Genomic DNA, 14,294 nt, shown 5'->3' with positions numbered 1-14,294 from the left:
CACTGAGTGTACACCTGTTTACAGCTGTGTGACCACAATTATAAGTAGCCTTCTTTTTAGGTCAACAAATATTTGTTATCTTAGCGTGTGCCGTGCTCTCCGGGCACAGAGATGGAAGCCGAAGCCCTTCCTTGAGGAACTCAGAGCCCGGAAGACAAGACGGACTGCACACATACCTCCGTGAGAAGCAGCAGGTGGCGGGAGCACCCCAGGGCATAGGGGTGCAGCGTGGAAGAGGTCACGATTGTGACTCTAAGTCCCCAGTGCCTTGCACAGCCCAGCTACCCCCAACCAGCCCTGTCAGGCCTTTGGTGCCACCCCAAAGACGCTTGCTGGGTGCCCAGTTCCCCGTGCACACCAACATCCTCATTTCTCCTTAAAAAAAATCTAGCAGGAGGTCATTCCTCTTCATGCTTCAGGACCTAACTCAGATGTTGCGTCCTCTGAGATGGCATGCCCTCTTCCCTGGCTGTCCTAGGACCAATCTGCGGCTCCCTGCCCCCCGGGATGGGGACCTGCAGGGGCTGAGGTTTGGAGGAAGGCTCAGGGCGAAGGCTGGCCAGAGAAAGACCACTTCCTGTAAGCTGCAGGTGCAAGTGTCTGGGCAAGGGGTGTGGGGGGCCAGGGCTCGGGGGCGCAGAGGGAGTCTGAGCAGCCTCCCTCCTGGGCCAAGGCCACTCCCCTAGAAGAAGGTTGTGCTTCCTGCTGGTCAGGAGCCAGGGGGGTCTGGCAGGAAGAGTGAATGGTGGAGAAGTAGGTAGTACACCTACCAGGAGGGGGCGCTGTCTACATACCCTTCTGGATCTGGGGGAAGTGGTAGCCATTCACATACTTGTTCAGCAGGTGCCGTGCAGGCTGTCACTTGGTGCTGAGGCCATCCCTGTGGGAGTGTGTGGTTGGGAGGGGTGAGCAGAGCTGGCTCAACCCCCGCCATCATCCCGGGGGCTCCCACATGCTCTGTGCCTTCAGCTGCATTCACCTTTCGGGGAGTTTCCTGCTCGGAGGCTCTGACCTCCTCCAGCCAGTGCCCAGGGCTGGCACCCGCCAGCCTCCGGGGGTCCTCCAGGCTCTGTTCCAAGTGGTGGAGAACTAAAGAGATGTGTTCTCTGTCCCCACAGAATTTACAGTCTAGTGGCACCTGGGGTGTGCTTGCCGTGGGGAAGAAAGGTGGGTGGGAGAGTGGCTGAGGGGGCGTGGAGTGGTTTCCCCTGCTTCCTGGTAGTGCTGCCTTTTCAGTAAAACGGGAATCCACCCAATTCTTTTCAGCTGCACCGACAGCATCTCGGCAGTCACGTCGTGTCTGGATGGCAGGTGTCCCTCCACAGGCACACACAGCCCTGTGTCCAGTTCGCCCCGCGGCAGCCGGGCTGATCTCCAACAGCAGCGGCAGCGGCACCTTTGGGTGCCCCTACAGAAGCGCCACATGCTCATGGTAGTAACTCAAACAGCCAAGGAGGAGCTAAGGTGGAAAGTCAAAGGCAGACTCTCTCCCCAAACCCCGGCTCCAGGCCTACTTCCCAGAGGCAATCAGTGTCTTCTGTCTCCTTCCAAAATGTTTCAAAACATACACATGCTTTTATTTTATTTATTTATTTGTAGGGAGTGGAAGGGAGGGAGAAAGAGAGGGAGAGAAACATCAGTGTGCGGTTGTCTTTCACACACCCCCATCTGGGGACCTGGCCTGCGACCCAGGCATGTGCCCTGACTGGGAATCCAACTGGCAACCCTTTGATTTGCAGGCTGGCACTCAGTCCACTGGGCCACACCAGCCAGGGCTGTACACACGCTTGTATTTGGGTGTGCGTATGTCATCGCGGATACTGCATACGTGTAATGATACCCTGTATGTACTGTATGGCCCCTTAAAAACCTCGCAGCCCCAACTTCTCACCTTGCATTTTCCACTTGGAAGCGGGTGCTGGAGCTCTTTTCCTGTCACTGCACCCCAGGACCGCCGCCCTGCTGTTCCCAGTGCTACGCTCTTATAAACGATGCCGAGTGAAATCAACTCCTGGAAGGAAGGGCCGGCTCATTGGAATGTGCGGGGCAGCGGTGGGCAGCTCCCGCCCGGTTGCCCCTCACGCAGCCGCCCTCCTCTCCACTCTCAGTCTGAGGTTTCTCCTCTGCCCACCACCGCGTGCCCAGACCTTGTCACTCTGACGGGCAAAAATTGGTGACCGGAGTGAAAATTACGAGTTAGGCTGAGCTTTTAGTGTGTCTGTCATCCACGTGCCTCTCTTTGTCTGCCCTGTGTTGTCTTGCCTCTTCTTTCCACTGAGTTCTTTATTCGTCACGACGGACTGAGTAGTTGCGGGAATGGTCACAGTGCCTTTTATCACGTTGTAAATATTTCTTCCGATTCCCCTCGGTCTTTTGACTTTCGGGGTTTTGTGGATTTTTTTTGCATTAAATGGTTTTATTTTATTTCATTTTGTGAGCTATTAATTGTACAGATAATTCCTTGATTTAGAAATGACTTGCCTGGTTATCTACCTTGGGTTTCTATTGAAGCTGTCATTACTAAAAGACATACAGTCAAAAAGGAAAGACATAAGTTCAAAAATGTAATATAGTAATTTCTTTTTTTAATATATTTTATTGATTATGCCATTACAGTTGTTCTATCTCCCCTCTTCATTCCCCTCCACCCTGCACACCCCTCCCCCAACATTCCCCCCCTTTAGTTTACGACCAGGTGTCTCAAGTTCTTTAGATTCTGTATTTCCCATACTATTCTTGCCCTCCCCCCTATCTATTTTCTACCTACCATCTGTGCTACTTATTTTCCGTACCTTCTCCCCCTTCTCCTCCCCCCACTCCCCTGTTGCTAACCCTCCATGTGATCTTCATTTCTATGGTTCTCCTGATCTAGCTGTCCTCTTAGTTTGCTTTTGTTTTAGGTGTGGTTCTTAATAACTGTGAGTTTGCTGTCCTTTCACTGTTCATCTTTTTTATCTTCTTTTTCTTAGGTAAGTCCCTTTAACATTTCATATAATAAGGGCTTGGTGATGATGAACTCCTTGAATTTGATCTTATCTGAGAAGCACTTGATCTGCCCTTCCATTCTTTATAAATGAAAGCTTTGCTGGATAGATCAATCTTGGATGTAGGTCTTTGGATTTCATGACTTGGAATACTTCTTTCCAGCCCCTTCTTGCCTGTAATGTCTCTTTTGAGAAATCCACTTACAGTCTGATGGGAACTCCTTTGTAGGTGACTGTCCCCTTATCTCTTGTTGCTTCTAGGATTCTCTCCTTCATTTGAATCTTGGCTAATATAATTATGATGTACCTTGGTGTGTTCCTTCTTGGGTATGACTTCTTTGGGACTCTCTGAGCTTCCTGGATTTCCTGGAAGTCTATTTCCTTTGCCAGATTGGGGAAGTTCTCCTTTATTATTTGTTCAAATAAGTTCTCCACTCGTGGCTGTTCCTCTTCCCCTTCTGGCACCCCTATAATTCGGATGTTGGAGTGTTTAAAGATGTCCTGAAGGTTCCTAAGTCTCTCTTTATTTTTTTGAATTCTTGTTTCTTCACCTTTTTCTGTTTGGTTGTTTTTTTCCTCCTTCTGGTCCACTCTTTTGATTTGAGTCCCAGTTTCCTTTCCATTACTATTGGTTTCCTGTGCATTTCCCTTCATTTCAATTAGTTTAGCCTTCATATGTTCCTCTAATTTGTGACTAAAATCAACCAGTTCTGTGAGCATCCTGATCACCAGTGTTTTGAACTGTGCATCTGAAAGTTTGGCTATTTCTTCATTGCTTAGATTTATGGGCCCTGGGGCTCTGAGTTGTTCTTGAGCCATGTTTTGATCTGTTTGTGCCTGTTACGTATGAGGAGCGGAGCCTTAGATGTTTACCAGGTCTGTGGTTTGTGACGCTGTATGTGGGGGCAGGGTCAGAGGGGGACAATGGCAGTCCCCTTTGCTGCTTCCTGCCACTGGGGCCTATGAGGTCTGTCTCAGTGCTCGCTCCTTCACCGGTTTATCTGTGCATGAATGTGTACCGTGGTCAGCCCTCAGTGGGTCCACTGCCTTGCACCCTCAGTGGGTCCACCCAGTTCTCCATACCTGGGATCCGCCCATGGCTGCTGGCGCACCTGGATCGCGGGCCTGGGTCGGTCTGGTGGATCTTTCCTGCCCAACCCTGCTCTGCTGCTGGCTCTGCCCCTCTTACCGGTTTGGCTGAAGGGTTCGTGGTTGTCAGACTTCCATATAGTTCAATTTTCTGTGGTTTGGCTGCATTTTTGTTGCTAAAACTTTGTTGTTTTTAAACTTGGTTGTGCAAGAAGGCAAAGTGCTTCCACCTATGCCTCCATCTTGGTGGAAGTAAAAAAAAAGTAATATAATAATTTCTCAATGCAGAAAAAGTTCTAATTAATACACCATACAAAATGAGCAAAAGGAATGCATTTTAAAGTGATGAACTAGAAACGGTTATATTTTATGTGCTGAAAAATCTTCAAACCAAACCCTTGTCCAACACACCCCGTGATGAGCATTTACCGGTTGGGCCGAAACACGATGTCAGTGGTGGTAACTTCCTTGCAGAGTGATGTGGGCACCGAGTTATCAGTCCAGCACCTAGAACAACGTGCCCCCCTTTGAGGTGCTTCAGGACCGTTCGTGGTCCTTATCCGAATTTCTCACCGAGTGCTTTTCTTGCTCATCTCTCGTCCCCAGCGGCGTATGGAACCAGGAGCCAGCCCAGCCAAGTTCTTCAGTAGAAGCAGAATGTGTGAAGAGAAAGCGCTTCCCTATTTTCTCCTCCCCTGCCAGGAACAGCTTATCTAGACCATCTTCCAAATCTTCCACGTGCCGGAGGCCCTGGCACAGCTCACAGATAAGGAGAGTGCCACCCTGGTCCCCCGCCCACCAAGGGTGTCTCCCCGTCCACACTGATCACCTCACCTGCACAGGCTGCAAGGCCTCCTGTCCTCTGACACACGCCTCTGCCACCACCTCCATAGACCCTCTCCTGCGGGTGGAGAGGACGTCACAGGGGTCACTGTACTCTCGATGTCTCTCTGGCTGGGGCTCGGTTCTCTCGGTTCTTCCTAAGATGTGTAAGAGCCCATTCCCACTGTAGCATTCTGTGTCTTTCCCAAGAAGGTCACTGTGCATCTGTTCCTGTGTTGCTGAGGAATCATGAGCCACAGGAAGACTGGGTGCAGGGCCTGGGACCTGCACACGAGACCCAGTTCTGAAAGACCTGATGCCCACCCCTTTTCTCCTGAGGATGCTGCGGGCCTCCCCATCCCTGTTCCTGTCCCTCACACGCGCCACAGCCACCCTGATCGGGGACTCAGGACTCGGTGAGACAAGTGGCCTCAGGGGCTGTGGGGACTCTAGAGCCAAGGGGGTGGCCGCCTGGCTGCAGCTCTTCCGACGGCCACCTTTTTGTGTTTTTTGCTGCTAAATACTCCTGCTACAGGGGTCTTACCAGGGTACGCTTTTTAGAGTCAAATTAGTCTTTTCCTTCCCAGTTTACAGAGTCAGTTACTCTGCAGTTACAAAAGAAATGTATTTATGTTTTCTTCTCATGCTTTTATGGTTGGATGTTTACATTTAAATCTTTGATATGCCTGCAGTTCATTTTCATGTAGAGAAGAAAGGTATTGGATCCACAGTTAATTGCTTTTCTAAATGGCTAGCTGGTTTCCCAGGGCTATTTACTGGATAACCCATCTCCTACATGCATTTTAAATTTCCACGTAGAGTTGGGTCGATTTCTGGTCTCTCTGTCTCGCCCTGTTGATCTTTCTTCCTATTCTTGCGTGTAAAACTGTTTTACTTACACCAGCTTTATAATATACAGGGTGGGAGGTGAGTCGGTTTATAGTTGTGAGTACGCAGAACATGGTTTATTCTTGTATTATTATGGACTGATTATTGTATGATGTCATTTACAGAATTCCCCGATATACAACGTAGTGTAACCCGGACAGTAAAGCAGGTGAAGTCAGTTTGGTACTGTTATTTAAAGTAGAAGTTAGTTACAAGGTAACGGAGGTTGCCAAGGAGGTTCGAGGAGACAGTGGAGGAGAGGAAAGGGGACTGCGATTCTAGAAGGGGGAGGGAGTTGACAGAAAGGGAGTTTGGGGGAGTGAGGTGCACGGGTCCCTGGGAGCTCTGCGGGCCGCAGAAGGAGCGGAGCGCCCTCCCAGCGGCTGGGGCGCCGGCGGTGCCGCACGGAGGGAAGAGCCCCGGGAGAGGTCCCGCAGAGGGGAGTTCGGATTTGGAGCTGGAAAGGGCCGGCAGCTGCGAGTATTGCAGCTGAGGCGGCAGGAGTGAGGGAGGGAGGAGGAGAGCCAGAGGAGGGGGAAGGAGGGGAGAGCCGTGGCCGTGGCTGCGCTGGGCTGTGAGTCTCCAGCTGCCAGAACAAGTGGAGGCTGAAAATGGGTTTCTTTTAGGCAGTTGGTGATGGTAGGAAGCTTTCTGGGGCTGGTGGTCGTCGGGTCTTCCCCGTGCACGTGTCTGGAGCACCCGAGCCCGCTGAGCAGGACGAAGGCAAGTGAGTGGCCTGCCTGCCCAGTCCCGCAGCGGTGACCTGCCACCCGCTTGGTTCGCAGGCCTGGGGCGCTCAGCCCCCGGGGCTCCGTCCAGCTGCTCGTCCCGCCCCCACCCGCCCCCACGGCAACCTTCATACTTACTTTACAACGGTGTTAACTGCGCTCACTGTGCCGTTAACTGCGTCCCCGGGATTCTTTCATCTTATAACTGGAAGTTTGCTTCTTTTTACCGCCTTCCCCATTCCACCACCGCAGCAACCACAAATCCGATCTTTTCCTGAGCTTTTAAAAATTTTAGATTTTGCATGAGTTCATATAGTATTTATCTGCCTCTGTCTGCCTTACTTTATTTAGCATAATGCCCTCAAAGGCCATCCACGTTGTTGCAAATGACAAGATCCCCTCCTTTTTAAGGGCTGAGTAATGTTATCGAGGTGTTCTTTCAACCCCCTGGGGTCCTCTGTGAGTGGTATGTCTGACTGCCCATCGGCATCTGTGGGGTGGGACCTCCGTGAGTCACCTGGGACTTGAGCAGAACTGCTTCTGGTATCTGCGACGGGTCCTGGGGTCTGCCTGGCTCCTGCGTGTCTGTGTCTCAATCCTGGTGTGTGTCCCAGTGCACCGTCCGTGGTCCGTGCGCACCGTTTGTGCGCAGCGGACTGGGCGCTCCCACGCAAGTGCTGCCCCCTGGTGGTCGCAGCCTCCTGACTTCCATTTTCACTCTGGTCTGAAAAATTCCTGGCTGTCTCTTCTGAAGCTTCTTTCCTCCCTTCTTGGAGAATTATCCACACTCCCGTCTTTACCCACTCAATTTCACAGCTCACTGTAGTCCCAACTCCATCCCCTCCAATCTTCTAGTTCCCTGTGGGCTAAAGCCAATGGGCACTTCTCAGTCTCACCTTCACTAAGTACCTCTGACCACAGCCTTCCAGAAATTCATTCCTCCCCTAATGAATGAGTGAAATTCATTCGCTCATCCTTTTCTGTCCACTCCTCTCTCTCTCTTCCCGTCGTGGCTCATCTTCCTCTCTCTGTCGGATCATTAAATATATATTTATTTTATTGATTGCAGAGGTAGAGAGAGGAAGGGGAGAGAGAGGGAGAGGGAGAAACATCTATGTGAGAGAAACCCCATCGATGGGTTGCTTTCCACAGTTCTGGCTGGGACGGGACTGCGACCTTTCCATCCAGGGGGGGTGCTCCAACCAACGGAGCCTCACCAGCAGGGCTCTCTGCCTGATCCTTAAACTCCGAGTCCCCGGGGCTCCATCCTTGGTCACTTCCTGTTCTCCCACTGACCCTCGTGATCCCCTCTGCATCTTCCTCATGACGTCAGCCATGGTGTTATGAGCAGGCGGCTCCCAAATCTTTCACTCACAAAAAGACGTAAAAACACACGCTCTGTACATCCACACCTGTGGACAATGGCAGGTGTGCACACACACAAAGGGTCAGATACACACGCGTGTATATCATTGTACACAGCCAGCCAGACACATCCATAGGAATCCAGAGGACAGCTCACAGGAATGTAAAAATCACCCCTCTGCGGTGCTCCAGGTTCAAATCCCTCACCTCTAACCACATGTCTTTCCAAGGATAGGCCACAGGCGCCTCCTGGATCCCCAGGTCCCTGGGCGGAGAGCAGCCACGAGAGCTTCTGAAGAATCTTGCTTTAAAAATACAACAGGAGCCCTGATGGTGTGGCTCAGTGGGTTGGGCATCGAGGTGCAAAGCGAAAGATAATAGGTTCCATTCCAGGTCAGGGCACAGTCCTGGGTGGTGGGCCGGGTCCCCAGCTGGGGGTGTATGAGAGGCAAGCGATTGATGTTTCTCTCCCTCTCTGCCTCCTTCCCCTCTCTCTAAAAATAAATAAATAAATCCTTTTTTTAAAAAAAAGGGTGTATAATGAGACCAGTTTTGGTGATGCAGGCCCTGCTCCAGTGGGAGCAAGCTGGTGGCTGCTTCCCGGATGGCAGCTCCCTGGGCGGGGAGGGGTGTGGTCGGGATGGTGGTGGCCCTCCTGGCTGGGGAGGCAGTGGCCGCAACAGCAGCTGCCCGGGGGGCACAGCCAGGGCACCAACTTGGTCCTGGTTCTGACCCGTGGTGGCTGGCCATTCTGTCACCTGCCTCTGGGCTCAGATACTGACTCAGTGGGACTGTCCCTCCTGGGAATTGGAGCTGGGACAGATGATCCAGCGATGGCAGGAGACCAGGGGACCTTCTCGTGAGGGTGTCTGGTCTTGGAGACCCTTGGGACTGGAAATACTGCCCTTCCGTTAGTTCTTTGAGTCAGCCCTGAACCCACACGGCAAGGCGCCATTTATTCACATATTTATTTGATGACTTATTACAGATATGTATGTATGTATGTATTCATTCATTCATTCATGTGTTCTTAGTCTAGCCTTGTCAGCTTCTGTTACTTGCAGCTTCAGACTCCTCACCGACACGTTGGCCAGGTAACTTGCAAAAACTGCTTACCTGATCCTGGGCAAGTGACAAGCTTTCTGACCTTCTGCTTCCTGTCAAATGAATGTCAGCTCAGCACCTTCTCACAGGCCTGTGGGAAGAGTGACGTGATGTCAACGTGGGGAACCGCTCAGTGGCGGTGGTGCTCAGCTCTCCGGTTCAGTTGGCGTCCCTGGTCCCATCCTCACCTTTGCTGGGCACTGATGTTCTCAGTTAGTAGGACAGAAACAAGAGCACTTATCTCCTTCTCAAAGTGGTTTCATAAAAACCAAGTGAGGAGATTATATATGTATAAAATATATATTTTCATATATGAATATATGAAAACCTCTTGCATACTGTGAATGGTCCTTTGATGGACCCAGTGTCGATATAACTGAAAGCAATGATGACTTATTTTTTAATGACGTGTCCAGGACATACGTAGGTTGAGGAACAGGAACGTCTAAGAGGAGGACTCCCCGGGAAGGGGGACCATGTTTAGCTTAGGCCATCTTTGTGTGAGACGCCAGGAGGGAGACGGAGGAGGTGCCTGAGAGGAGGCGTGAGGCCAGGGGAGGGTCACTGGGAGCTGCAGGGCCCCTCACACCCTGCAGAGGCGTGAAAAAAAAAGGGGCAGCCTGGGGGATCACGTCGTGGAGCGGAGGGAGCAGAGCACAGGGCGCCCAGAGCTGCTGCCCAGCCCGAGCCCACGCAGAGCAAAGAGAGGACAGGACCTGCTGTTGGAGAAACCGATCAGTTACCAAAATATCAGAGGAAAATTGGGGTCATATAATCCCCCTGGAAATCAAAAAGTGTTTTTCCAGGAGGGGACATGGTAAATGTGATGCAGAAGAGAAGCCGAGAGGAATGAAGCCCCCAAATGCCATTTGACTTGGCAGTGGGAAGTCACTGGTGGCCTCCCACAGGGCAGCCATGGCACAGCTGTGCGGGACACAGGCCAGGGTTGGCTCTGTCCAGCTGGGACCACGGAGTCAGGGAAACCTCCGCACCTGCAGCTCGCACCTGCATCGTGAGGGATGGCAGGCAAACCAGTGACCTCATGAAAAACTCTGGCTCTGTAACTGACTTGGCCGGAATGCAGAGGTGTCCTGTGGATAGGGCCCAGGTGCTGTCATTCTAAGAGGCTCTGAGGCTGATGACCAGGCCAGTGGGAACATATGGAAGGTATCACACGCATTTCCTTCTTTATCCAAAACTATGATCTCATCGGGCAAAGCCAACCCTAATGGATTGCCAAACAGAGAGACCTAAAAAACGAGATTTCAGAGTCCCCATACCAACCAACTCATTCATTCAAAATGACTTTGCTGGTTGAAGCAGAAAGGGCCCCTGCCCTTTAGGAGATGATAATTTAAAGTCAGGTTCCTCCCTGTGATATTTCCTGCTCTGGGCCTCGGCTTTCTGATGATAGCTCACACAGAATGGCCTACTAGGATGCAGCCTCTGCTGACGCCACAGAATTCCATCTTGCCCGTCTATTCCATCTTTCTGACCAGCAGCCACAGGGCAGACACGAGGGGCTCATCTGTGGCTCCGGCCTGCACCACCCACCCTCCCAGGGCTCTGGGACCCCTGACCTTACACATGACCTATGAGTGGGTCCTGGTGTCCGAGCAGATGGCCCCGTGTTCACATTTAACTTGTCCTAGATGAAGTTTAAGGGGGAGAGGGCACCCCTGGACTTTGCACACTTCTGGATTGACTCCAGCAGAAGAAGCCTCCTCGGCTAAATCATCATGTGTGTCACAGATGAGAAATGGAGCCCCCACTCGTGAACCGGAATCACCGTGTTCCTGAAACAACAAGGAGCACTCGTCATGGAAGGGCAAACGATGCCCCAGGCGCTGTTATTACAGGGACTCCGCGTGGACTCGTGCAGTTCCTCCTCACGGTGTCCTTTCCCTTTACCGATGAAGGCCCAGAGAGGTTGAGCGACTGCTCACTTCACACAGCTGGTAGGTGGAGAAGCTGTTGTCCCGTGTTCTCACCGAGTAGGCCGTAAGCAGTAAGCGCATCACCCTGCCTTCCCTTGCTTCACTCAATCTAACTCAATGTTACTTCCCTCAATCCTCCTCCCAGTGCTCTGAACTAGGTGTTACCAGTGGTGTGCTGGTATAGGTTTAACAACCGGCTCTCTGGGGAAGGGGTGGCTGATTCCCAGGGTTTGCTGGTTTCCCTGGTGTTCATGTTCCGTCAGTTTCAAGCTGCCAGTGCGTCACCCACAAACCCCAGGTTGGGAAGAGATGGTCAGTGGCTCTTCATCATATGGGGTCTCTGCTGTATGGACACCATACACAGAAATAGCTTTGAGAAGCTAATTTATGAATAGCTGCATAGATAACAGTAAACATTACTAGAAAACTAGTAGCAAGATAATTAGAAAATACAAGAGTTTTGAGTATTTCTTGCCTTTATTTTTTGGATGATTCTTTTTTTTTTTTTAAAGATTTTATTTATTTTTAGAGAAGTGGGGAAGAAGGGAGAAGGGGGGGAGAGAAGCATGGATGGGTTGCCTCTCACACGTCCCTGATCAGGGATCTGGCCCGCAACCCAGACTTATGCCCTGACTGGTAATCGAACCAGTGACCTTTGTTTGCTGGATAATGCTCAATCCACTGAGCCACACGAGCCAGGGCTCTTCCCTTTATTTTTAATAAAATGTCTTGAACTGTTAGTAAGTGAAAAAGCAAGCTATAGAATAATTCCTACAACTTTTTCTTATTTTTGCAGATGTGTGAGAACTCCCCACCCCATATGTGAATATGTGTATATTTGATCAGAAAAGAGTAAACTATTATATATTAAACTATTACTTCAGAGACAGGGATTGCAGGAGCCGAGAGATAGATGACTTTGTCCTTATCAGAACTCTGTACTGTTTCAATTTTTACAAAATGTATTTTGATGATAAAAAGTAATTTGTAAAGTGCTTTAAATGGGAAACTAGAATCTGTAGGTGAGAAGTGGCTTTTCCATTAACTAATGATTGTAGTGGTGAAGGGAATCTCGATAACTGTAAACGCTGAGGACTATTCCATGTCTCATTGTGCAATTAGCTTATTTATTTGTTTACTCTTAATTGTCTGCCTTTCCCATTTGAATGGAAGCTCTGTGACAGCTGACACCTAAGTGCCTATAAAGTCATCAGTCCCAGCCTCCAACGTCACTCCCTCAAACTAACACAATAGCCTCTTCACCCTTCACTGCTTCTGCTCCTTCCCTGTGTATTGGTTTGCTAGGGCTACTGTAACCAAGGACCACACAGACTGGGTGGCTTAAAGCCCTACAAGTGTATTGTTTCAGAGTCCTGGAGGCTAGACATCCAAGGTCAAGGTGTTGATGAGGTTGATTCCTTCTGAGGCTCTGAGGGAGCCTATTCTATGCCTCATCCCCAGTTCTCAGCAGTTTGCTGGCAAATCCTCCAGAATGGCTCTGCCCTCTCCCCTCCTGGGTCTGTATCTCTTGTCCTCTTGTTACAAGGACACCAGTCATTTTGGATGGAGGGCCCACCCTACTCCAGTAGGACCACCCTCACTGATTACATCTGCAATGGCTCTATTTCTGAACAAGGTTGCTTTTGGAGGTTCTGGGGTTAGGACTATAAGATTTCTCTGTTTTGGGGTGAGGGCTTGCACAAGCCAACCCATAAAGGCAGTGTATATTTTCTTTTTTAAAAAGATCTTATTTTTATTTATTTTTAAAGCGAGGGACAGAAACATCAGTGTGTGGTTGCCTCTTGTGCACCACCTGCCTGGGTGACTGGAAATGGAACCAGCTGCCCTTTGGTTGCCAGGTTAGTGCTGAGTCCACTGAGCCACACCAGCCAGGGCAAGGCAGTATGTCTTTTATTTGTTTATTATATGACATGTCTCCTCACTAGAATGTAACCTTCACGAGTAGGGATTTTTAAAAAATTTATTTAATTATTGTTCAAGTACAGTTTTCTGTCTTTTACTCCCATCTAACCCCCCCTCCAGTGCTCCCCACCTCCCTCCCATTTCCATCCCCTCACCTTAGTTTTTGTCCATGTGTCCTTTATACTTGTAACTGTGAATCCTTCCCCTTTTCCCCTGAAATCTCCTCCCTTCTCCTCTCTGGTCACTGTCAGCCTGTTCTCTATTTCAGTGTCTTTGGTTATATTTTGCTTGCTTGTTTGTTTTGTTGTTTAGGTTCCTATTAAAGGTGAGATCATATGGTATTTGTCTTTCACCGCTTGGCTTATTTCACTTAGTGTAATGCTCTCCAGTTCCATCCATGCTGTTGCAAAGGGTAGGAGCTCCTTCTTTCTTTCTGCTGCATAGAATTCCATTGTGTAAATGTACCATAGTTTTTTGACCCATTCATTTACTGATTGGCACCTAGGTTGCTTCCAACTCTTGGCTATTGTAAATTGTGCTGCTATGAACATTGATGTGCGTAAGTTCTTTTGGATTGGTGTTTCAGGGTTCCTAGGACATACTCCTAACAGTGGAATTGCTGGGTCAAAAGGCATATTCATTTTTAGTTTTCTTAGAAAATTCCATAGTGTTTTCCATAGTGGTTGTACCAATCTGCAACCCCACCAACAGTGAACTAGGGTCCCCTTTTCCCCACACCCTCTCCAACATTTGTTGTTTGTTGCTTTGTTTATGATGGCCATTCTGACTGGTGGAAAGTGGTATCTCATTGTGGTTTTAATTTGCATCTCTCTGATAGCTAGTGACATTGAGCATCTTCTCATGTGTCTCTGGATCCTCTGTATGTCCTCTTTGGAGAAGTGTCTGTTCAAGTCCTTTTCCCATTGTTTAATTGGGTTGCTTGTCTTCTTACAGTGGAGTTGGGAGAGTTCTTTGTATATTTTGGAGATTAAACCTTTGTCTGAGGTATCATTGGCAAATATGTTTTCCCAAACAGTTGGTTCCCTTTTTATCTTAATACTGTTTTCTTTAGCCATGCAGAAGCTTTTTAATTTTGATGATAACCCATTTGTTTATTCTTTCCTTTATGTCCCTTGCTCTAGGGGACATATCAGTAAAAATGTTGCTGGGTGAAATATCTGAGATTTTCCTGCCAATGTTCTCCTCTAGGACTTTGATGGTTTCAGGACTTATATTTAAGTCTTTTATCCACCTTGAATTTATTTTGGCGTATGGTATAAGTTGGTGCTGAAGTTTCATGTTTTTGCACATAGCTGTCCAGTTCTCCCAACACCATTTGTTGAAGAGGCTATTTATACTCCATTTTATGTTACTGCCCCCTTTGTCAAATATTAATTGACTGTAGAGACTTGGGTTTATATCTGGGCTCTCTGTTCTGTTCCATTGGTCTATGT

This window comes from Artibeus jamaicensis, unplaced genomic scaffold (genome assembly GCF_021234435.1).
Source record: "Artibeus jamaicensis isolate MK-2021 breed Jamaican fruit bat unplaced genomic scaffold, CSHL_Jam_final contig_465, whole genome shotgun sequence".
Classification (NCBI taxonomy): Eukaryota; Metazoa; Chordata; class Mammalia; order Chiroptera; family Phyllostomidae; genus Artibeus; species Artibeus jamaicensis.
This window is presented reverse-complemented; position numbering follows the sequence as displayed.